Source organism: Saccopteryx leptura, chromosome 8, assembly GCF_036850995.1.
Source record: "Saccopteryx leptura isolate mSacLep1 chromosome 8, mSacLep1_pri_phased_curated, whole genome shotgun sequence".
NCBI classification, from domain to species: Eukaryota; Metazoa; Chordata; class Mammalia; order Chiroptera; family Emballonuridae; genus Saccopteryx; species Saccopteryx leptura.
The window spans coordinates 14,906,550-14,931,648 of record NC_089510.1 but is presented as its reverse complement, the minus strand read 5'-3'; the positions used below and the strand labels follow the sequence as shown (position 1 = coordinate 14,931,648).

The window sequence follows — 25,099 nt, the reverse complement described above, 5'->3', positions numbered from 1 at the left end:
TACTTCTTTAAAATATCAGTGCTTTTTTTTCAATATTGTGAAGTATATTGTAAGCTTATGAAGATGCACAAAAAACTAATGATTATTCATTCACTATCAACCAGCTCTGTCAAGATCAAGTATTCTGCCATAATTTTATTATTTCTAAATTTAAAAAGCAATAAAACATGAGGGATACACTTGAAGTCTCCACTTTAAAAGCCTTTTCTCTCCTGACTTCTGAGGAGATAATGACCATCCCAAAACTGGATATGATATGCTGTACCAGGTTTTTATTATATATATATATGTGTGTGTGATTAATAATGTATGCATACATGTATATATATTGTCTTGCATGTTATCAAGTATTTTCTACACAATGGCAAGCTGTCTGTATCTGTCTTTAGATTACTTCTTTTACTCAATTATTGGTTTTTGATTTCTTCATGATAAGTGCAGCTTAAATTTTATTTTCGGTATTCAATAGTGTTCTATTTTTAGCATCCATGAGAATTTATTTTTTTCTCCTATTGTACACATTTTAGTTTGGTTCTAGTTTTCTCTACAAAACAAAATGCTTTGATGAATTTTGTTGTAAATTTATCCTGAACGCATATCTAAAAGTTGATATGTGTGTTAAAAGATACATTGCTATAAACATGAAATTACCAAGTTAAGGATTTTTACATAATCCTACTGTAAAAAACATTAGTAAAGTCTTTCCAAATGTGTTTGCAAACTTACATTTCTATCAGTAGTATGTTGAAGTTTTCCTTGTTCTAGATTCTTGTCAAAAGTTAGTATTGTGACAGTAATGAATTTTTGTAAATTTGATGAGTGGGAAACAGGAATGTTAGCTTAAGTAGATTTTCCTGATTGCTAGTAAAATAACAATATATATATTTTTAATTTTTATTTTGAATTTATTGTGTTAACATTGTTTCAAGTGTTCCAAACCGAATACCACCTTGTACACGTGCATTGTGCCCCATGCAAAGCCTCTTTCCACTCCCATGACCACGCCTTTGCCCTCTCCTACCCTCACCCCGCTTTCCTTCTGATTAGTGCTACTTTATGGTCTGGATATATGTGTTATGTATATATGATTTTGGCTAATCCCTTCACCTTCTTTGATCCCACATTCTTAATGTTATATTGGCCAGGTATGTTTTCTCCTCAATGTTCCTATTTATAGGCTTTTTTTTTTTTTTTTTTTACTTTTCATACTTTGCTTCTCTTTGGCTTATAGATTTATAGATTTCTTTATATTATTTTATCTCCCTTGCATAGGATTGTTGTTTTCCTTTGTTTCTATTCTATTTTGAAGTGGTTTCTACTCTAATGTATAAAAATTTAGCATAATTTTTCTCTATACAGTTTTCAACTGAAAGTTTAAATTTTTTTTATATTTTATGCTTAAAATGTCCTTTTATATATGGTTCTATTTTGTTTATATATGGAAATTTTATTTGTGCATGGAAAGTATTTTAATATGCTATAGTGCAGAACTAATTATATTAGCACCAATATTCTATACAGTTGTATGTTTTCCAACATATACTTTTTCAGTCATGTTGGATTTATTGATATTTTGTCAATATTATTATCCTTTTACATTTACTTTGGGGCATAAATAATCATCATTGTATATTACATATGTATTTATATACTTAGTAGTATATATAAATCATAAATAACATTGTTATTATTATTGATATTATTATTGATATCTATTTAACAATTACTTGCTTGTCATTTTCTTAATTATTATTTATTTTCTTTTTTTTTTGTATTTTTCTGAAGTTGCAAACGGGGAGGCAGTCAGACAGACTCCGGCATGCGCCCCACCGGGATCCACCCGGCATGCCCACCAGGGGGCAATGCTCTGCCCATCTGGGTTGTTGCTCTGTTGCAACCAGAGCCATTCTAGCATCTGAGGCAGATGCCATGGAGCCATCCTCAGCGCCCAGGCCAACTTTGCTCCAATGGAGCCTTGGCTACGGGAGGGGAAGAGAGAGACAGAGAGGAAGGAGAGGGGGACGGATGAAGAAGCAGATGGGCGCTTCTCCTGTGTACCCTGGCCAGGAATCGAACCCGGGACTCTTGCATGCCAGGCTGATGCTCTACCACTGAGCCAACCGGCCAGGGCCTTATTTCTTTTCTTTTGATTTTAATTTTCTTTATGGTACAATACTTGTTAACTATAGTGGTTCTCAACCAAGTTGCATATTAGAATCATCTGTAGAAATTTATAAAAATTGGAGATTCAGTCTCACTCACAGGGACCTTAATTTAATAGATCTGAACTGTGAGAATTTAGAAGTCCTCCAAGTCATTTCTATGGTCAGCCAGAGTTGCTCTAGTAGTTTTTTCAGCAAGGAGCTTTGGGGGGAAAATTTTTGGAACTTTCATTGACAATGTCTTCAGGTTCACAGAATTAGCATTCCAGGTTGACAAATACTGTCTCCCCTCACTTTTTAGATACTGTGTTGTCTTTCTAGTATTGTGGTTGAGAAACTTGAGTTGGGAGCATTGTTCTCTGCCCAGCATTTGCCGATACTTCTCCAGTTATTTTAAAGACTTTCTGCTTTTGATCTTGTGCAATTTATTGACCATATTTCTTTATATGTAATTATTTCTATTTCATTTTCAGACTAGCATAGTATTTAAATCTAAGGACTTATGTATTTTATAGAAATTGAATAAAATTCAGCTGTTTACTCTTTGACTATCATCCAACTCATGTGGAGCCAGGTTAATTTTTTTTAATAGTGACAGTTTTTTTTTTTTTCTTATTTCAATTTTCTACTTTATATCTTTATTTTCTACATGTATATATGAAAAAAAATGTCCCATAATTTTCTGTTATCTAAAACACTCAGATTGAACCTTTCTGTTGTATTATCTGCAAACTCTTGGTCATGGTGCATTCACAGTTTAGATTATGAGATTACTTTCAGTGCAGCTTTATAGATGTCTGTGTTGAAATTTTTTTTTTCATTTCTCTTTGTACTTGATTTTCATTTTTTTTCATTTCTCTTTGTACTGCTGTATTCCCAAGTGTTTTGTCACAGTGGTGTAAATTTTATGGCTCTGTTTTGTCCAAGATCTAATAACACAGGAAGTCTGCAATACAGACATGCTTGAGGGCATATGATGTCTACAAATCTTCAGGCCCAGGACAAAAAATGTTAACTTTTTTTGGCCTGACTAGCAGACTTATTTCTAATTCTCATTTCACTTAGAATAAGCCTTGTAATGTTTCTGACTTTGTAATGCAAGTTATATGAGTTTTAGCTCCTTAGGTTACTCTAGTCCAAGACTTTCTCCCATCTTCAACTAGGAATTAATATTTAAGGCCTTTATCAGGATCTTCCCACATCAAAAACATTGACATTTTGGGATGGGTAACTGTTTTGTAGTCATGGCGATGGGCAGGGTGTTGGAGATTGTATCCTGCACATTGTAGGAAGTTTAGTAGCAACGCTACTCTCTACCCACAAGGTGTTGCTAGTACACACCTCCTCCTAGTGTGACTATCAAAATGTGTACTCATTTCCAAATGTTTACTTGAGGGCTAAAATTGACCCCACTTAAGTACCACTGCCCTAGATTTTTTTTTTTTTTGTATTTTTCTGAAGCTGGAAACGGGGAGAGACAGACAGACTCCCACATGTGCCCGACAGGGATCCACCTGGCACGCCCACCAGGGGGCAATGCTCTGCCCCTCCGGGGCATTGCTCTGTTGCGACCAGAGCCACGCCGGCACCTGGGGCAGAGGCCAAGGAGCCATCCCCAGCGCCTGGGCCATCTTTGCTCCAATGGAGCCTGGGCTGCGGTAGGGGAAGAGAGAGACAGAGAGGAAGGAGAGGGGGAGGGGTGGCGAAGCAGATGGGCACTTCTCCTGTGTGCCCTGGCCGGAAATCGAACCAAGGACTCCTGCACACCAGGCCAACGCTCTACCACTGAGCCAACTGGCCAGGGCTCACTTGAAATTAGATCCAGCATAAATGATTCAGAATCCTAGAAAATTAAACTGAAGCATTCACTCACTTATTTACCACGAGCAATTTTCTTCAAAAGAAAAGACTCCATATGCTAATGTCAGAACTCACTATACTAATGCTATGAATCTATTATTTAGTTGAAGAGTTGCAAGCATTTTTGTGATCTTCTTTTACATATCTTCAGCAGGGTTAAGTACAATTTAGTGCATTTAGTATCTCCAAGGCAAAAAAAAAAAAAAAAACTTGGCAGAATGTTTTGTATATATATCATCAGACTCATCTGCATTTTCTTCAATTCCTAAGTGAAAATTAATGAGAATAAAAATTGGAGAGTAAATGAAAAAAAAAAATAAAATGAAACCATGGAGAATTTGAGAATATTCTAGAAAAGTCATTTTCTTCTTTCATGGAAAATGCTTCCTAACATAGGCATTAAACGTTTTTGATTTGATTTTATAATTTTACAACTAAAAATATTCTGGTGTGTGCAAGCTTTTTTCAAACTAACTAGAACTTTACATTGGAACAATAACAGGAGGAGAAAGTTTCTATTGTTAAGCTTGCCCTTTTAAAAATACAATTTTAGGCCCTAGCCTGTTGGCTCAGAGGTAGAACATCAGCCCGGCGTGTGGATGTCCCGGGATCGATTCCCCGCTAGGGCACACAGGAGAGGCACCCATCTGCTTCTCCACCCTTCCCTCTCTCCTTTCTCTCTCTCTGTCTCTCTTCCCCTCCCTCGGCCAAGACTCCATTGGGGCAAAGTTGGCCCGGGCGCTGAGGATGGCTCCATGGCCTCCCCCTCAGGTGCTGGAATGGCTCCAGTTGCAACAGAGCGATGCCCCAGATGGGCAGAACATCGCTCCCTGGTGACCATGCTGGGTGGATTCTGGTTGGGAACGTGGGAATCTGTGTGACTCCCCTTCTCTCACTAATCTTAAAAAAAATATATATATATATATATATATACACACACACACACAGTTTTACTACTTAACTATTATATTGATTGAAGATGGCTCAAGTAAAACTAATCCCCTCACTCTCACTCTGTCTCTCTTTTAAAGTGAGAGGAGGGGAGATAGAGAGACAGACTCCCGCAGGCACTCTGACTGGGATCCACGCGGCAAAACGCATCTGGAGCAGACGCTCTAATCAATGGAGCTATCTTCAGTGCGGTGGGGGACGGGGCGTACACTCGAACCAGTCCAGTCACTGGGTGCAAGCGGGAGAAGGAGAGAAGGGGCAGAGGGCGAGGGGAGAGAAGCAAATGCTCTTATATGCCCTAACCAGGAGTTGAACCCTAGACATCCATATGCCAGGCTGGTGTTCTATCCACTGATACCAGCCAGGGCCAAAACCATTCACTTCTGAGAGATCTAAAGAAAACAACCAATTTAATGAATAATACCAAATTTAAATGAATACTTAGTAATTTAAGCCAATATTATACTGAGCACATTAAAATAGGAGGCACTTCTCCGATGCATATAAAATGCATAGTCTCCAAATTATCATTTTTTATCACAGATGCCTCAACCTCACACTCTCCTGATTACTAAATATTTTGAAAGAGTTGGACACACACACACACACACACAGAGAGAGAGAGAGAGAGAGAGAGAGAGAGAGAGAGAGAGAAAGAGTAAAAACGGTTATTGTGTCAGAAGTATTAATAGCATAGTCAGTTTAAAAACAAATCTAAGAATAAAATCTACCAACTTTCTCTCCCTCTCTCTCTCTCCCTTCCTCTCTCTCTCTCTCTCTCTCTCTCTCTCTCTCTCTCTTTCTCTCCTTTCCTTCCCTCACTCCTTCCTTTCTCCCTTTGAGTAATGGAAAAAAGACAACTTTAATATTCAAATACTTAAATAATAAAAATTCATTTCAACTCTTGAAAGTTACTGATGCATACGGTCGCTAAATATTAAGAAACCAAACCACTGAAACCTGTGTAAGTATGGATGGTAATCCTGTGAAAATGGTATTTCTGCAGTAATTTGAGAGGAATTACAAATGCTGTCAAATAGCCCTGTCATAATAACTAGAGGAGCACTAGCTACTAGCCTCATTTTAATGCCCATGCTAGCTTTGTGTCCTGAAAATTTTTATTTTTATTTTACTGGTAAATATTATGAAATGATAATTAGGTCTGCAGAAAAGATAATACTAAATCTAGTGGGTTCTGTTTTCTCTAGTTAATAAAATTATTTTTGTGTAATAAAAATAAATTATTAGGTAGCAATTTGTTACATCACTTTAACTAGTACCATATATAGGTAAAAAACAGATATTTTCCTAGTAGAATAAAGACAGATAAAATTCTTGCTATTAGTTTATAGATGATTTCCCAACCTAGTTTTTTTTTTTGTTTGTGACAGAGACAAAGACAGAGAGAGGGACAGATAGGGACAGACAGACAGGAAGGGAGAGAGATGAGAAACATCAGTTCTTTGTTGCAGCACCTTAGTTGTTCATTGATTGCTTTCTCATATGTGCCTTGACTGGGATCTACAGCATAGCGAGTGACCTCTTTTGCTCAAGCCACTGACCTTGGGCTCAAGCTGGTGAATTTTGCTCAAACCCGGTGAGCCCGTGCTCAAGCTGGCAATCTTTGGGTTTTTAACCTGGGTCCATCACGTCCCAGTCCGATGCCCTATCCGCTATGCCACAGCCTGGTCAGACCCAACCTAGTTTTATTGAATGCTACTGATTTATGCCTCTCTGGAAAACGTTCTTCTCATAGTTTATTTAATTAGTTACCATGAATATTATACTCACTTCATAGCAGATGTGTACCACAAAGTCCTTCTGAAGAGAAAGTTGGTTTTGCACTTTAAGGAAAAACTCAGAAGTAAATGTCAAAATACATTTCTTTATAGTTCTTAATAATTTTTAAAAAACTATTTATTTTAGAGAGAGAGGAGGGAGGAGGGAGAGAGAGAGAGAGATGTGGGGAAAAGGAGAGGGAAGCTTCAACTTGTAGTTGCTTCCAGTATGTGTCCTTTTTTTTTTTTTTTTTTGGATTCAGGATTTTTTTTAATTTTAATTTATTGTGTTTACATAGATTCCAGTGTCCCTTAGAATACATTCCCCCCTCTCCTGTGTTCCCTAGAACATCTCCCTTTTCCCCATCCCCTCAATGCCCTCCCCCTTTCTCTCCAGGATTTGCTTTTCTGCTCTCTATAACGTTGTGTTATGTGTGTATAATTTCACCAATCTCTTTCCCTTTTCTAATTTCTTCCTCTCTTCCGCTTTCCCTCTGGTCCCTTTGATCCCTCCTCTGTCTCTATTCCATTTCTCAGTTCACATTGTTCATTGGATTCCTCAAATGAGTGAGGTCACATGATATTTTTCTTTCTCTGCCTGGCTTATTTCACTTAACCTAGTAGTTTAAAGGTCCATCCATGTTGTCTCAAAAGCTAAATTTTCTTTCTTTTTCATGGCCCCATAGTATTCCATTGTGTATATGTACCACAGCTTTTTAATCCACTTGTCCACTGATGGACACTTGAGCTCTTTCCCGATCTTGGCTATTTTAAACAATGCTGCCATAAAAATGGGGGTGCATTTCTTTTTTTGAATCATTGATGTAGTGTTCTGGGATATATTCCTAAAAGTGGGATGGCTGCGTCAAAAGGCAGTTCCATTTATAATTTTTTGAGGAATCTCCATACTGTTTTCCACAGTGGCTGCACCAGTCTGCATTCCCACCAGCAGTGCAGGAGGGTTCCCTTTTCTTCACATCCTCGCCAGCACTTATTCTGTGTTGTTTTGTTGATAAGTGCCATTCTGACTGCTGTGAGGTGATATCTCATTGTGGTTTTAATTTGCATTTCTCTAATGATTAGTGATGTTGAGCATTTTTTTCATATGCCTATTGGCCATCTGTATGTCCTCTTTGGAGAAGTGTCTATTTCTTTTGCCCATCTTTTGATTGGATTATCTTCCTGGTCTTGATTTTTACAAGTTCTTTATAAATTTTGGTTATTAATCCCTTATCAGACATATTGTCTAATATGTTCTCCCATTGTGTGGTTTGTTTTTTTTATTCTGTTCATATTGTTTTTAGCTGTGCAAAAGCTTTTTAGTTTGATATAGTCCCATTTGTTTATCTTGTCCTTTATTTCACTTGCCCTTGGAGATAAATCAGCAAATAGATTGCTGTGAGAGATGTCGGAGAGCTTACTGCCTATGTTTTCTTCTAAGATGCTTATGGTTTCATGACTTACATTTAAGTCTTTTATCCATTTTGAGTTTATTTTTGTGAAAGGTGTAAACTGGTTTTGACAAGGCAAGCCTGGGGTTTTGATCTGGCGACCTGTGTTTCAGGTCGATGCTTTCTCCACTGTGCCACCACAGGCCAGGCCAAAGTACATTTAGAAAATGCATTTCTCAAATGGAAAACCGAGGACACTGTCGAGATCAAAACGCTCATCTGTGCTAAACTGTCACATACTTCAGGAGCCTCACTGGATTGTGCACTCAGTGCTATTAAGATCATCTATAAACGTTACTTATAGAATCATTAGGGAGTTCTAGAACTGAGGTTATAGTTTTGAGATAAAATAAAATTTAGATAGAAATGTCTTCCAGACTTGATGACAGAAAACACTATGTACTTTTTTTTCTGTCCATGCACTACACTTTCTTCCATTTTATATTACCAGCTTTTAACATTTCAATTGAATGAAGATCCAACCAGAATGGTGTTAGAATGGTGGTTCTTCATACCCTGAAAGCACAGACGTTTTCTCTTGAAACCCGAGAAACTTAGGCATGGGGTTCTTTCCGTGGTGCCAGTATCGGGACATGTGGTACCAGACTGGGAGGAAGATGGGAAAAGAACCCCAGGAAGCACCTTTGTGTTTTACACCGAGTGAGTGGGGATTCCAGCCTGCTGAGGCAGGGGTGAGCATCTCACCGCCAGCCAGTCGAGCTCGGAAGATGGAAAGGCTTTCTTTCCCGTCTCTCCCAGTTCTTGAATCTGTTCTTTTACTCTTTCTCAGAAATAGTAAGCTACCGCTGTATCCAGATATTATTCCGCTTGCCAGGTTTTAAAGAAACATCAGAACATGATCTAATTAAGGAGATACGTACATTTGAAGTTTGGCAAGGTAGAAACTGAGATTCGCGCTCAATAAATCAGAATTACTGGAGGGAAAATTAGACTGCTTTTTCCACCCTTTGCAAATGTATCATGGCAGATGAGGCTTGTTCAGTACTGAATATTTTGTAGTACTGAAAATGGCTGTTTTTCTTTCAAATGGTGTTAAGTATCACCAATACTGTGTCCTTTGGCCTGTGCTGTTGTGAGCAGCAGCCCTTCTAGAGCTGGCTTTTTTTTTTTTTTTTTTTTTTTTTTTTATTTTTCTGAAGCTGGAAACAGGGAGAGACAGTCAGACAGACTCCCGCATGCGCCCGACCGGGATCCACCCGGCACGCCCACCAGGGGGCGATGCTCTGCCCCTCTGGGGTGTTGCTTTGCCGCGACCAGAGCCACTCTAGCGCCTGGGGCAGAGGCCAAGGAGCCATCCCCAGCACCCGGGCCATCTTTGCTCCAATGGAACCTTGGCTGCGGGAGGGGAAGAGAGAGACAGAGAGGAAGGAGGGGGGGTGGAGAAGCAAATGGGCGCTTCTCCTATGTGCCCTGGCCAGGAATCGAACCCGGGTCCCCCGCACACCAGGCCGATGCTCTACCGCTGAGCCAACCGGCCAGTGCCTAGAGCTGGCTTTTGATATTCCTAATAGCACAGCCTGAGCCTGTTGAACTGTTTGAAGCTTTAGGTCAAAATTTAAAAAAGAAAAGAAAAGAAAAAGAAACGTGATCTGTTTGTATTTGATTCTGTTTGATTATTATTTCTACCATTTTTGTTGTTATCATAATGTAATTTAGAAAAAAACTCCACATTTTTCTCATCCTAACCCTACATATCAAGAAAAAAATGATTAAAATGTAATCAAGTCAAAAATCTTTTAAGAAAAGAAGCCTAGAGGACTACTATACTATTTATGGAATAAACAGAATGCTTGATAGTGCTTTTTATCGCCTCATTTAGAATTGCTAGTATAACTCAAAGACAGCCCTATCACCTTTGAGAAATGGAGTCATTCCGAACGCATGCTGTAGTAATAAAGCATTGTAATATGCACTAAGCCATCCACACGATCACAGCCCAGTCCCCGTTATATAGATCTTACCCAGTATGGAACAGCAAGCATAATGAAAGGTACCTGAGAATAAAATTGTAGATTAGCTCTAAAAGTGCTAATGAAAATAAGACTAACCCCCCAAGGTTATAGTATTGCTTGTACTATATTCAACTTAGCATATTTTTAAACTTTTTATAACATGGCATATTAAAATTGAAAGAGTCCTCAGAGAATTTTTTTAGTATAAAACTCAAACACTAGTTTCTCTTCTTTTAAAAAAGACTCGAGGTTTGAGAGTTTGTGAAGGATGATCACACTGTGAGCTTTGTGTTTCACTACTTATCAAACGAAGATATAATATACAGTGGTACCTTGAGATACGAAACAGACCAACCTACTTTTTTAAGATACGAGCTGGGAGTCAGTCCATATTTTTGTTCGAAATACGAGGGAAATTCCAAGATACGAGTCGTGATTCGGGAAGCTGCCGCTAGCTGACGTGTTGGCGCACGGGTCCAGTATCAGCAGTTTGATATACGAGTTGACTAACTTATGAGCTCAGTTGCAGAACGAATTAAATTCGTATCTCAAGGTACCACGGTATTTGGAAATAGTGGGAGATACAACATAAAAGTTTGGAATGTAAATCTTTCAAAATTATATGTGTTCCTTTCTCCAAATCTTATTAACATTTTACCTGTATGCAATATTTTAAAATGTAGAAATTAGTAACTAAATATCACTGACTCTTCTGTGATCGTTTCTTTTTTTTTATCACATCATAAATAGCTGCATACACTTTCATGATGGCTGTACAAGAAAATTGGAACATTTTAATTTTATATTAGTTATTGTTCTATATCAAGGCTGTTCAATAGAAAATTCCATGATGATGTAAATGTTCTCCGTGTTGTAGTTACCTGCGGCTGTTGAGTGCTAAAATTAGCATAATTGCATTTTTTTATTTTGATTTAATTTTAATTTTAATAGCCACAGACTCATGGTCCTTTTTGGATCAGCCATTTTTGTGTTCAACAAAGCTGGCCTTCATTCTTTCAACTCTCAACAGTTTTTGTATGTTTTCAGCTAAGAATGTCTGATATCAGTAAAGAAGCAGTAGAGATGTGTAATTAAAATAAAATAATTCTGCCTTTACAGTTTGGGTTTTTATGCTACAGCTAACCTGCTTCAGTCATCCCTGTAAATCCTAGCCACACAAAAAGTTATTTCAGTAACGTCCTTGCTGTCACCTCAATCCTCCTTTGAAGGCAGCGATAGCGCTTGCCCACAATACTCATGTCACAAGCAAACTTTGTCGTGGCCTGTGTTATCCGGTGAGCTTTCAGTTCTCGAAACAGGCTTTGATAGGAGAGGGATAAAGAGAGTGTGTGAGTAGAGCCTTATTCTCTCAGTGTCCTGAACCAGCAACATCGCACCAATCATGCCGTGAAGACTAAGGGGCTGTCATAGGACGCTTCAGAAGGGTTGTTTTGTGACAGGAGGTTCTGATGGGCGATGTGAGTGCCTTGGTGATTGTGCAGAAAGGTAGCAGGAAAACCTGTAGCGATTCAAGTTACTGAGGAGCTTTGAGAATAATGCGTAAGAAGTGTCTTGTCAAAATTCATAAAAACATAAGGATTTTCCACACTCAACATAACTTCAAGAGATTTTACCCCATTTTTAGTTGTTGTTTCTTCAGCACAGATACGCTTATGAATAAATTCATGGGTGGAACGTTTCTGTATCTGATGAAAGAATGAACTAGACAATCCTAGAAACCCTTTCATTGTTAAAAAAAATATATCAGTAGCACTGGGTTGAAAAGGAAGCCAAGGTACAATGTGGGGACGTTACCCTGTAATGAAATTCTGCTTCAGTTTTTCCCAACATCTGGCTGTACTTACTTAACAAGATCTGTAATCTTTTCTAAAGGGTCTCCATATTTAAATCTGTTAACATTTCAGCCCTGTTAATAACTAAATGATGAAGGGAGGGATGACTAACACAACAAACATAATACAAGTGGCAGAAGTAAGTGGGGAAAAAAAATCTGTGGGAACAAAATAATCAAGTCGAATGTGTGCGTATATTTCAATTGACATTTACTTACTGCCAATTTTCCTTAGTGACTGGAAGTAATACTGAGAAGACACAAGTCTATATAATAGAGTGTGTATAGAGAGGAGTCCAAAATATCACAATTCTGTGTCTACCTCCTGTACTGCTTGCTGTCCATTCATTCACTCCCTTTTCTCTGCACCTCTCTCCCTTATGTTGGGCATCCAGTTTGTGTCACCTTTGAACTTAGCCACTGGTATTAACAATGACCAGTCCTGGCTGGTCGGCTCAGTGGATTGAAAGTGAGCTCGGAGTGCGGACATCCTGGGCTCCACCCCCAGTCACAACACATGTAAGAAGCAACCATCTGCTTCTCTCCTCGTCCTTCTCCCCTTTCTCTCTCTCTTCCCCTCCTGCAGCCAGTGACTTGATTGGTTTGAGCTTGTGGCCTCAGGTACTGCAAATGGCTCAGCTGGCTTAAGAGGTGGCCTCAGACACTAAAAAATAGCTTAGTCAATTCGAGCATCCAGTCGGGGTTGCCCAGTGGATCCCTATCAGGGTGCATGCAGGAATCTATCTCCTCTCCTCTTACTTAAAAAAAAAAATTAGCAAATTTATTAACAATCAAAGTTATCATAACTGTATGTATAAAATGTTAAGGAGGAAAATAATTCCCACAGAGTTGAAAGGAAAGTAAGAATTAGAGAATATACTCCAATTGTCATTATACTTAGCTTCTGAATTTTTGGATATTTATTTCTACTGATGCGTGGATACCATTCATCTGCCACTATTTGCATTCTAGACTGGTATTTCTCTTCTACTCTAAAGAAAGTCCTACTTAATCAGAGAGTTTAAAATTACTGTTTTCTAATTTATGAAATTTTATATGTAGAGCTCTATTAACTTTCTCTTAATTACACCTTCCACTTCACATGATTATTTAAATAGTGTTTAACATTAATTAAGTAATCTTGACTCACTTTCATATTATCTGAGAAGTTAATATCTAAGGCCCGTCACTAAGAAAACATTTGCTGATGGTAGCTGGACTAAGACTCAGTCTCTATGTTTAACAACCTTTTCTATATTCCTGCGATAAAATGAAGTGAACGTGGATAAACTATACTGGGACAGTAATCCTTTAACTACTCACTTGGTGAAAATAGATTTCAAACATTTTTAACCTCTTTACTCCTATTTTTCTATACTTTTACTTTTTAACAAATCCCCTGTTTTGAGAAGGAAAAAATATGTTTGTTGAATTTTTACATTCAGAAGAAAACTCTAAGAAGGTTAAATATCACACATCTGGTTTCACTGTCAGCTCTGTCTTCCTAAACAAATGCTCTTTCCATAGATCAGAACAAAGATTCTAAGGGGAGGTTTTTATCCCTCATCGGCGTTGTGAAAATGTTCTGCAGTAGTTGAAGTCAGGAGTATTGATCGACAATTAACTGTGGGTTGCAAATGGACGCCTGAACAAATGATGCCTTCTAGTCTCCTGCTTATTATTACTGTTCTTTTTATGTTTCCCACACACACACCCTGGGATTTTTATTGAATTTCATTCCAGAAATGCAGGCTTTCTAGTATAAAAAAAAAAGATAGGATATCTGTACCAGTGTATCAGCATTTCGCATGACAAAATATAATTACAACATAAAAATAATGAACTTTAACAAGCAAGAATAATACTAAAATACTAGAAGAAAATATATTTACTATACTTGAATACTATAACATAATTTTTCCAGTACTCTTTATGTACTTTACCAAATAAACAGAATGTGTGTAGTGATGTGTAGGGAACATCACTGGAATGACTGGAATGACTAACTAAATCGTCTTTGCCACAGGTCACCTGCTAGGAAAAAGAGGTTCTTCTATTATCAGATAGCTTATCTCATATTAATCCAGTCTTGTGCATTATGAGTGCAAATTAGACTTTGGTCACATCAGTTTGGCAACACATATGTTAACATTTTCAAATATAGTTTTAAGGCTGAAATAACCATTTAAATCAAGTGGTATTCTTGATGATTGTTTTTAAGTCTCTCTCCACTCCTCATTCTGTTCTATCTATAGTTTTATTTCAGTGTTTCTCAAAATAAGGCCATGCAGTCAATGTTATAATGTGTTATGTATTATATGTTATAACACCGTTGTTTCTTAATAGTGTGAATTTATCTATTATTATCTAAAATTATATATCCGTATTCTTCATAATCTGAAAAAAAAACAATTTTAAAAGTGTGTACTACCAAATGATGTCCCTGTTTCAATTTTTGAACCTCGCAGTGACATTAGCATTTCAATAGGTACACAGCAACGTGGAAGTAATAGAGGAAGATTTGATGTAGAAATTATGAATAAAGTGAAGGCCAAATAAAAACGCAGCCCACTATAGCGATGAGTTCTGCAGTATTCATGAGAGATAATACAAGGGAATCACCATCACAGTGGTATAGTATTATATCCATAAAAATGGAAAACCGTTCCTTCCTCATCATTACAATCATATTCAAATTGCAAATAACATTTTCTTTAGAGAAAAGTATTTCATTTAGTCAATTTAAATCAAGTGACTTTAATTTCAGTATTGGTTGTCTAGCACTGGTGCTTCATTTTAATTGTGTTTTACATTGTATGAGCTATAAGCCCAATGAGTTTCTATAGTTTTGTGCACATCTATATGGCATGATAGTAAATATATGTTAACACCAAAGAACTATGAAATTTTTTTTCTTTTCAATGATGCCTAGATCTTAGTTAAGGTGGAAAGCTGTAGCATCCCTGAAATAGGAAATAATGGTGTAAATGTAGTTAGCATTGAGAAAAAATAAACTACAAGAAATAACATTAGCCTGACTAGGCAGTGGCGCAGTATATAGATCTTTGGACTGGGACATGGTGTACCCAGGTTCAAAACCCTGAGGTCACCAGTTTGAGCATGGGCTTATCAGCTTGAGTCCAAGGTCGCTGGCTTGAGCAAGGGGTCACGCAGTCTGCTGTGGTACCCCAGCCAAGGCACATATGGGAAAGCAATTAATGAATAACTAAATTGCCACAACAAAGAATTGATGCTTCTCATCTCTCTCCCTTTATGTCTGTCTATCCTATCTGTCCCTTTCTGTCTCTGTCACCAAAAGGAAAAAAAAAATAACATTAGCAACTGTTTTATCTACTCAGCTCAGTCTCTTTGCATCCACCATCTTTTTCTTTCAATAATTGTGTCCTTGAGTATTCTATCCAGGTGTGCTGTTCTCACAAACATCACATTTTGGTAACATTAGACTGAATATTAATTTAAGAGCTGTTTACCTAAATAAAACAAATCCCATGAACTCCCTCTCTGGGGCCTTTGTATCTAGGAAGTGTTGACCAATCTCAAGTGAAGAAGATACTATAATAAGCCAACCGCTGTTAGCAGCGATATTTCAACCATGTGGAGAAAGTTGTTCTGGAGGTGGAAGGGAAGAGAGGAGACTAGAAAATAGGAGAGGAGATTAATAAAGCCAATACTGAGAGAAGCACATATGGTTGACAAAATTCTGATGTTTTGAGTCCCTGTGTTCAGTGATACCTGTGTTACAATTCCATCCTTCCTGTAGCAATCATTTAATACTTCTTTAGATTCCAAAAGGTAACCCAGTACCCTTTCTTTAATTTCCCTTCATATTTAAAGTATATCAAGCTGGGTTGCTGTCACTTGAGTATACTAACTAGTGAAGGGGTGTGTCTTTGCTGTCAACAGTATGAACAGGCTTTCCCACAGAATAGGAACTTGTGTGTTTATTGGAAACTCACTTTACTTCACAAAGGCCTTTGAAAATCAAGTGTAAATTGTATTGGTGTTTGAATATGACATTTGTTTTCTAAACAGGTTTCAGTCATTATTCTATAAGGTTTCAGTCATTTCAAGTGCCAGCATTATCAGAGGGAAAAATCCTCATTTCTTTTAGGTATCGATCATCAGGAGGTTTATAATGAGCTAAGTTAGCTAGCAACATATTATTAAAGTAACCTAATTTATACTTTAGTTCATTAATTGATTAATGTCTTTTAAATTGTGGTAAAATATACATAGCATAAAATTTTCCATTTTAATGATATTTAAACATTCAGTTTGGTAGTATTAAGTACATTGACATGGTTGTGCAACCATCCCCACTATTTATCTCCAGAACTTTCTTGTCTTGCAAAACTGCAACTTTATACTCATTAAATAATAACTCCCCGTTTTTTTCTCCTCCCATCGCCTAGCAACCATAATCCTACTTTCAGCATTTGTGAATATAATGATTCTTGGTACCTCAAGTAAGTGGAATCATACAGTATTTGTACTCTTGTGACTAGATTATGTCACTTAGCATAATGGCTTCAAGGTTGTTTTATGTTGTTGCATCTCAGGATTTCCTTCCCCTTTAAGGCTGAATAATATTCCATCATATGGCCTGATCTGTGGTGGCGCAGTGGATAAAGCGTCAACCTGGAAACACTGAGGTTGCTGGTTCAAAACCCTGGGCTTGCCTGGTCAAGGCACATATGGGAGTTGATGCTTCCTGCTCCTCCCCCCTTCTCTCACTCTCTCTCCCCTCTCTATAATGAATAATAATAAAAAAAAATCTTTAAAAAAAATTCCATCATACGTATGTACGACATTTTGTTTATTCATCTCTCAATGAACAAACACGTTCGTTGCTTCCATTTTATTGGCTATTGTAAACAATGCTGCTATGAACATGGATGTTCAAGGCCCTGATTTCAATTCTTTTGAGTATATATTAAGAAGTAGAATTGTTAGAGTATATGGACATTTTTTTCAGGAGTCACCATACTGTTTTTCTATAGTAGATGCACTATTATACATTCGCTCTAGCAGTGTCTAAGAATTCCAATTTCTCTACACCCTTGCCAATACTTACTTTCTGGTTTCTTTTTATGATAGCCCTTCGAATAACTGTGAAATGGTAGTTCTTTCTGTTCTCACTCCTTTATATCTTCAGAAGTTGCTATCAAGAAACACAATTCTATTGGAGGAAGTCAATAGTGACATTTTGGTGAGATGAGTTTTTTTGGGTTTTTTTAACGGTAAATCTGCCGCAATGGAACAGTGATAAATTGGCAAACAAAGGAAATACTTTAAACACATAGAGAAATGGGATCATAAGAAAAAATTTGCTCCTTTGACAATTTAACTTGACTGTGATTCAATTTATAGGATGCAAAAACAACAAGGTAAAGTGACTTCACTTAATTAAGAAGCGGACTCTTTAAATAGAGGAAAATAATCAATGAAATTTATGTAGATTAAAGGCTATTTTAAGCCTGACCTCTGGTGGCGCAGTGGATAATGCGTCGACCTGGAAATGCTGATGTCGCCGGTTCGAAACCCTGGGCTTGCCTGGTCAAGGCACATATGGGAGTTGATGCTTCCAGCTCCTCCCCCCTTCTCTCTCTCTGTCTCTCTCTCTCTCTCCCTCTCTCTCTCCTTTCTAAAAATGAATAAAGAAAAAAAAAACAAAAAAACAATAAAACAAACAAAAAAACTATTTTAAGATGGGGGACAAGTATATGGTGATAGAAAATGAGCTGACCTTGTGTGATGGACTCAAAAGGCAATCAACAGTTAAAAAGCCATGGAAATGTTCACTGGAAATGTATGTACGCTTATTGATCAATATCATCCCATTAAATTTAATTTCTAAATAAGTAAATAAAAAAAATATTGCTTATTTAGTGTAACTTGTACATATGAACAGCACCTGCTGATTCATTCTGGCTCGACCCAACCTTTCCTTTCCCATATCCCTAATTGTTGGAATCTCTTTTTTTGTCCCCTTGACAACACTTCCACGTTTCACTTCAAGCTCTTTTCTGGTATATCAGAGAGAGAGGACCAAACTCAAAATGAGCATGCCTAAAAAAGGTAAAGCTTAAAGTTAAAGTGATTCAAAGCCTTCTGGCTTTTAGTGCCTTGAATAGTGCAGGAATTCAAATAATCATAATATCAAGGAAGAATAAAGGAATTATTACAACCATATTTGGAGTTAAAGAGGCTTTTGTGGACCACACAATATACTTAATCATAATTTCAAGAACATAAAATAGCTCAAATTTCCAAATGAGGACAGTTCATACTTAAGAAAACATCTATATTTGTTTTTACATTTTATAAAGAATACAACTCATATAGCTCTTTGGTGAAAATAGACTAATTGATCAATATAGTACTGCATACATGCAGCATAAATATGATTTAGTTTCAAGATCCTTTTCCATTTTAAATCCTATGAGGCTTTTATTACATAGCCCCTTTTATAATGACTGTAAATATTCAACATTCTGAGTATGACAAGCGTGTCTTAGGGCTGTAAAATATCATGTTCAATTAGATGGTGCCTCTCATGGGAGTAAATGCATGTGAGTGTGCATTTGAAAAGAGAGCCTAAGTGAGGAAGAATTTATTTTAGAAATTAAGGCTGTTAAAATAGTTTCCAGTTTTACAGCTTCTTAAATTGCCATGGTTATCTAAATTCAGTTTCATCAGTAAACAACTCAAGAAGCATGAATGGAGAATAAGAAATGAATGCAGCTGAATCCCTTTTCTAAAAAAGAAAAATAAATTATCTGATATAAACATATACAAAATTTTTAATAAAGATAATTTTACAATGCAATGAATAAAAAATTAATACCTTATAAGTTTTTTTGTTACTGAGCAGACACTCTTTTAAGGCTTATATGTTTTAAAATATGCTGTTGTACTCTTCAATGTATCCTACTCTATCTCTGCTGTTTTTAACTTAAATTTAGCAATTCATCTTAGAAAGAAAACATTGATATTCAATTGGTAACTTAAAACCTATAAAAGAAATATGATTGTCAAATATAGATTTTTCAGGTCATTGTAATGCTTAAAAATAGTATTATAAATAGAAATATTTCTATGGCTTACTCAACAGGATATAAGTTGTGTTAAGAAGTTTAAAATATATAACCTTAAAATATATAAAAACAAAGCAGATATTTGTTTTTATGTAGTAAAATCATACCACTTTTCAATGTTCTTAGCAGATAAGGTTATTCACAGGTCCTACTGTTTGTTTTATAATGACAATTATTGAAAAACAGAAAATTAATAAAAATTAGTTATGCGATATTCTGAATTATATGTTAAAAAATTGCTCTCTAGAGTCACAGTAAGGAGAATCATAGGATTTTTAGCACTAAGAGTGTTGACTTTTACATAAAAGTTCTTGATGTATCATTTGTTCATGGTGCTGCAATAAAGTACAAATGGTAAGGCGTATCTTATTTCAAAAATTCAATACATTTCAGAAACACATCGTCTTTTTTATCGTTCATCAATAATAATTTTTCCTTAAAATGGTTGAGTCGTAAATGTTTATAACTTAAAACAGATAATAATACTGACATGAATAAAGATAGGAGCCATAAGAAGACCAAAAGATAGAAATCTGGCAGGCATCATATCAGAGGTGACCACTGGTCTAGTAATATTATGTCTCCAGTGGGTCGGGGTGAAGAGAGCCGTGCAGGGGTCGTAGGCTGACACAGTCAGCTGCAGGATAATAGGGTCACAGGTTAAGGAGTCTATTACTGCAGACCAGGTAGATTTCACAGGCAATGGGAAGACTGACATAAGAGAGGGGTATTCATGATCAGTGTGTGTGAAAAAAACGACTTAGATTCATGAGTGACGGTGCTCAGTAGAGACTATTTTACTAATGAGATCACATGAGGGAGCTGAAGGCTTAGGAAAGAATGTGACTGAGGTCACAGATGCATGCCATCCAGAGGAGGCCCAAAGTTTTAGGTCTGTTTAGAATATTAGAAAATCTGATGATAGTTACCTATTCTTAATATTCCAGGAAGAATATACAGAGGACATCTCTCCAAGTTAAAGAAAGAACCTATTTGAATGAAATATTTGTCGAGATTGAGGTAGTGGTGTTCCCCAGTCAATGCTAGTATCTGACACACATCAGTTATGGTTGAGGAGCCCACATCTGCTGTGGTCACCATCCTGTGGAGAGGGACAGAGGCCACGGTAACAGATTGTCTCTCCCTAAGCACGTCAGTCAAGCTTGACAATTGTTACAGAACCCTCACTTCTAGTCACACTGCTCAGTGAGTTGTTGCTTCTGTCTTTGCCATGACACTCTATTTGTTCCATTTTTTTAACATAATTTTATTTAATATTCACTACATGCACACAATGTAGGTAGGGATAAAATGTTTATGAATCAATGCATTAAAGATAAGATAGATTGCCACTATGGCCACTGAGTCAGTTGGGCTGTTTCTAAACATTCTTTATACTTAATCATTTCCATGAACATAAGCGCAGGAACAGAAATGTGTACACATCCCAAAGCATCCTTTTCATTTGGCCTGCTGTGCTTTATTTATGTTCTGTTTTTCTCGGACGTTTTCTGTTAGTTACGTCCGTGCTGTACTATCATCTTTAACAATGAGTCACGAAAGACAGGTGATCATGCTTCCTTCTAATATTTTCTAAACTATATCTTTTTAATTTCTGTACTTCTTCAACAAGCATCTGATATTTGGCAACTTCTGACTGAGTAGCAGTTAGCATATTATTATCCTGACCTGTATCCATAGGTTCCTTTGTAAGTTGTCCTTGTAACTCTGCTACTGATATATATATATATATATATATTGTGTGTGAGACACAATTGCCAGTATGGTCCTCTATCTCAGCATCTCAGTATTAGATCTATAACTGACACTATCCAGTCTTGCTTTCTATCTTTACTTAAAAAATATGAAGAACACGTGCTCAATCACAAAATGATGCCACGCCATTTGACATAGTTTTCATTACTAGTCAAAATGACAGTGTCATGTAATCTCAAAATTAAGATGCCTATGATAGTATTATGAAATGGCAGACTTGATTGGGAGGATTTTCAAGTATTAAAAAATGTCCTTGTAGGATTTGATCTTATTATATAGCTTTACTAGTTAATTCATTATTAAATGGAAAACAGAAAAAGCTGAGAATTAAATATCAAATTGGGGGTTGGGTCAGAGGAAATTTCTCAAACTAAATGTGACTTCAGTAAGATACCTACGTGACTTGAGTTAAATGGTTGTCAGGAATGTAGCAGGAGTGTCTGGGTAGAGTCCCAGGACAGAATAACTTGAATAGGCAAAGCAGAGATATCCTGGTTATCCTCGAGGGAAGAAGCACCCAGAGAAAAAAAGAAAGGTGGAGAGAGATAATAAGAGAGAGAGAGATAGTAAGGGGTAAAGGTGGTCTAATATATGGTAAAAGAAGGAGATCTACTGGGGGATATAAACACTAAGCAATATACAGATATAGGATTATACACTTGAAATCTGATTAATTTTGTTAACCAATGTTACTCCAGTAATCTTAATAAACCTAAAAATAATAATCAGAGAAAAAAGAGGTGACTGAAGAAAAAATTAAACATCTATTTTGATGGGTGAAGAGTCCATATGAGAAATGAATGGCACATAAATATGGATACATCCTGTAGAGTTTGAGAATGGGGAACTCTCACTGGGCTTCCAAGTCTAGACCTGATGTGGTGAGCTTTCAAAGGCTACAGTAATAAGGTTTTGGAGAGGAATGGGCATATTGACATCAAGCTTTGGTGAAGATTTCTTAAATGTACAGGATAGATATATTTTGATGTAAATAGGGCGGTCAAGGATCTCATCTAAAAGTCATGCATAAGGAAATCCATATAGTCTTTATTCATATGATCAATAACTTGAAAAATACTCACATGCTCATTCCTGGGTAAAGATATAGAATGCACTTTGGTATATTCATCTAGTGGGATAGTATGTAGTAATAAAAATGTACCAAACTACAACTACTGACAATGTCCTGAATGAATCCCACAGACATTGCGTAAAACGTAAATCATATGTTAGTACATATAATGTAGTTTATATGAAATTCAAGAAAAGGCCAAACCAATTGTAAGAGAAGTCTAAATAACGCTCTCCCCTCATGGGGAAGGTGAGAACTGACTGGGAAGGAATATGAAGGAAACTGTTGAATGTAGGAATTATTTTGTATCTAGATGGAGGTTATGACTCAATGGATACATACACATGTCAAGGTTTAGTGGTGTGTATTCTTAAGATCACTGTACTTTGGACATATTAAATTTAATATCTTTTACTCAAAGCCACTTTAAAAAGTCAATGCTTTTCAGAAAATAGATGGAAGCTAAGATAGAAATAGAGAAATCAGTTAGGAAGCAACTGTCATTTCCAGACAAAAGATAATGGTGAATTTTGCTAATAGTTGATATATTGAAGATGAAGAAAACTGAAAAATTTGATAAATAATTCAGAGATAGAGTTACTAGGACAAGCAAGTGAATATGTCAGATAACATTTGGGGAGATGGGGCCGGGAAGTTTTGATAGGGTGCTTGGGCTAGAGAAATACTATCACATAGAAAGTATTTATGGATGGATGTTTCTAGAAAAAGGACCTAGAAAGAGAAAAGGGTCCCGAGCTGTCTGTTTAGAAACAGTATGTAAGAATGAGGAGAGAAAAAGAAGGAGGAGGATTCAAAAAATTGTCCCTACAAGTACAAGCAGGAGAATTGGAGAAAAACTAAGACTGTGTAACAAAATAGGTGCCAAGATGTGTTTTCCAAAGAACAGGCAGTAAATTGTTGGATATTTCCAACAGCCCTTCTTTAGTGTAAAGGAAGCCATTGGTTACCTTAGTGAGAAGTTTTTCAGTACCGTAGAAGTCAGACTGGAGTGGTAAGAAAAGCAAAGGGAGATTAAGACAATACAGACTAAATCAACAACTTTTCTAAAGGAACTTAGACCCATAACTTTATTTGGTAAGGAAAGAGTCAAGTAACACATAGTTCTGGCTATAATTTTTTTCTTTTGTATCGTGTTTGAAGTTGTGAGATAGTAGAACACGTTTGAACTCTGGTGAAAATAATTGAATAATTGACTTGAGAGAACAAGATACAAAAAGCAAAGATGATAAGATTGCCTTGAACAAAAAATAGAAAATTAGCTATTTGTAGTGTGATGGAATTTTCTAGGAAACAGACCATAAAATAAGTTGACCAAGTAATGACATTTCACGTTATTTTTACCTTGCAAAAGATAGAGTATATAGAAATTTAGTACTGTTATTTAATATTAGGGAATGGGGGATCACTCACAGAATAAATTTTAATCTTTGATCCATTTATTAAGATAGAATCAGCCTGACCAGGTGGGGGTGCTGTGAATATAGCATAAGACTGGGACATGGAAGACCCAAATCCAAACTTTGAGGTTGCCACCTTGAGCACAGGCTCATCTGGTTTGAGCAAGGCTCACCAGCTTGAGTCCAAGGTCGCTGGCTCGAGCAAGGGGTCACTCAGTCTGCTGTAGCCCCCTGGTCAAGGCACATATGAGAAAGCAATCAATGAACAACTAAGGTGCCGCAATGAAAAGTTGATGCTTCTCATCTCTCTCCCTTTCTGTCTGTCTGTCCCTGTCTATTCCTCTCTCTGTCTCTCTCTGTGTGTCTGTTTCACACACATACACACACACACAAAAGAATTATAAATTTGATATTTAACTTTGAAAATTCTATTTAAATGTATATTTACTTTGCAAAAAAAAATGTTCTTTATTCCTGAAAGCTCACATCATTTCCTGATCTTAAAAGTGACTAAAATAGAGAAATAACTAAAACTCTATTATTTCCAGAATCTTGTAATTGCTGAAATGTACTATTTTACCTATGGTTTCCTTATATTTTAGTATTTCACTATTTTTAAAAACTGAACCATCTTTAAGGGCTTTAATATAGTGTATATATGTAAAGGTATACAATAATTCTTTTTAAATAATCACATTAAAGATTTATATTTATTCAGTTTTTTAGAGAGGAAAAAGAGAGAGAGAGAGAAGGGGGAGGAGCAACAAGCATCAATTCCCATATGTACCTTGACTGGGCATGCCCTGGGTTTCAAACCAGTGACCTCAGCATTCCAGGTCAACACTGTTATTCACTGTGCCACCACAGGTCAGGCTAAATAATCATCTTATGCTAATTTTAAAGAAGAAAAGTAAGTTTTCTTCCACTCCCTGTAGTTATTTTTAATTATTTTTTTCTTCCTCTACCCTGATCAAGGCTTTTTTACTCTGGTCTCAAACTGGCTTAAAATAATGGTAACTTGGGACAAAAAAAATAATAATAATTGTGGCAAATAGAGAAAGTGAAAAATATGAAAGAAATGAAAACAAAATTCCCTCTGCTAAGGAGTTATCATCTTATATTTTAGATGAAAACATCTTTTAAAGAACAACTTCTACATAAGAAAACCTGTTTAGTATAAATTGCTGAAATACAGTGATCTTTAACTGTTCATTGGATCAATACCGTTTCTGACTATTTTTTGGTAATGAAATGTATTGTTGCCTGACCAGGTGGTGATGCAATGGATAGAGTGTTGGACTGGGATGAAGAGGACCAGGTTTGAGACCCTGAGTTCACTGGCTTGAGCGTAGGCTCACCTAGATTGAGCGCCTGGTCACTGGCTTGAGCGTGGAATCATAGACGTGACCCCATGGTCACTGGCTTGAGCTCAGAGTTCTCTGGCTTGAGCAAGAGGTCACTTGCTCTGTTCTAGCTCCTTGGTCAAGGCACATATGATAAAGCAATCAATGAACAACTAACGAGCGGCAACAAAGAATTGATGCTTCTCATATCTCTCCCTTTCTGTCTGTCTCTCTGTCCTCTTTGACCCTTTCTCTGACTCTGTCAAAAAAGTAAAAAAAAGAAAGGTATTGTTTTTGTTTTGAGTCAGTATGTTCCTATTTTTACTTTATCTTCTATCATTTTAT

The 25,099-nt window shown here is 36.6% G+C and overlaps 1 protein-coding gene across 5 annotated transcripts in view; it reads left to right on the top strand.

The window, feature by feature from the left end:
• ROBO1 (roundabout guidance receptor 1) overlaps positions 1-25,099 on the top strand; it is a 1,145,453-nt gene that overhangs the window by 100,036 nt on the left and 1,020,318 nt on the right. The window lies entirely within an intron of this gene.